At 36.0% G+C, this 1159-nt stretch overlaps 1 non-coding gene across 1 annotated transcript; it reads left to right on the top strand.

Annotated features, from left to right (window-relative positions):
- Positions 1–874: 874 nt before the first annotated feature.
- Positions 875–946, top strand: Trnad-guc (transfer RNA aspartic acid (anticodon GUC)). The gene has a single exon. It is a non-coding gene; the product is annotated as a tRNA-Asp (tRNA).
- Positions 947–1159: the final 213 nt, after the last annotated feature.

Below are 1159 nucleotides of genomic sequence, written 5' to 3'. Positions count from 1 at the left end.
TAATCCGGTATTTAACTCATCCTGTTGATTTTACGTCCCAGTGGACACATTTAGTATTCTGATCTGATCCGAAGCTTTCTGTAAATAAATCATTCAACTCTTTAAAGGGATCTTTTCACGCTTTGGTAAATTGACAAAATTGAAAAAAGTTGTTTCAGATTCGCAAATTTTCGTTTTAGTTATGATATTTGTGAGAAAACAGTAATACTGAACATTTACCATGGTCTAATATAGCCATTATATGCATCTTTTGACGATTTTAAAACCTAAAAATTATAAAGCGTTGCAACGCGAAACGATTGAATAATTTGGAGAGTTCTGTTTTTGTCGTTAAATTTTGTGAAACTACGAAGATTGCTTATATAAGGTATAAAATACCTTCAGTATGTGTACACGGCGGAATAGCTCAGTAGGTTAAAGCGTTTTTTACTTCAGGACTCTGGCAGGACTCCAGGGGTCACTGGTTCGAAACCTGCTCCGGGCAATGTTCTTTTCCTTTTTTTAATTTTATTCTTTATTTTTTACTGGAGCTTTTACGATCCAATGTTTACATTTATCGATATAAAGCATTTAATGAAGAAGTTAAAAAATGCCAAAATCTGTGAAAAGGCCCCTTTAATGTGAACAATTATTCACGTTTCCATCGCGTGTTGTTGGTTGTTCTTGATAGCGACATAAATAGGTAAGTGTATCTTGTTCATTTATTAATCGTATAGTACAGTGCGTAACGAAGTATCAATTCATGTTGTACACTATAGCTTGTATATCTGATTATGATTACCTCTGAGATGTATTATCCTAATATATATATCGATCAGTATGGTTATATGCGCCCATGGGTTTTAACAATAAGATAAGCTAAATATGTCCAATCTCCTCGATAGTATAGTGGTAAGTATCCCCGCCTGTCACGCGGGAGACCGGGGTTCGATTCCCCGTCGGGGAGCATATGTTTTATTTGGTATCTCGCCATGATTTGTAATATCAACAAATAACTACATTATAACAATGAAGGAACTTCTAGATAGCGACATCCATAGATAAGTATATCATGTTTATTTATTAACCTGGGTAAGCATAACCAACGGGACACCCTGGTTCGAAACTGGGATCTGCAGTTGATTGTAGGACATAAGCCCCCCAGGACAAAACCCCCCCA

The sequence above is a fragment of the Dreissena polymorpha genome, chromosome 2, assembly GCF_020536995.1.
Source record: "Dreissena polymorpha isolate Duluth1 chromosome 2, UMN_Dpol_1.0, whole genome shotgun sequence".
In the NCBI taxonomy this organism is placed as follows: Eukaryota; Metazoa; Mollusca; class Bivalvia; order Myida; family Dreissenidae; genus Dreissena; species Dreissena polymorpha.
This window is presented reverse-complemented; position numbering and strand designations above follow the sequence as displayed.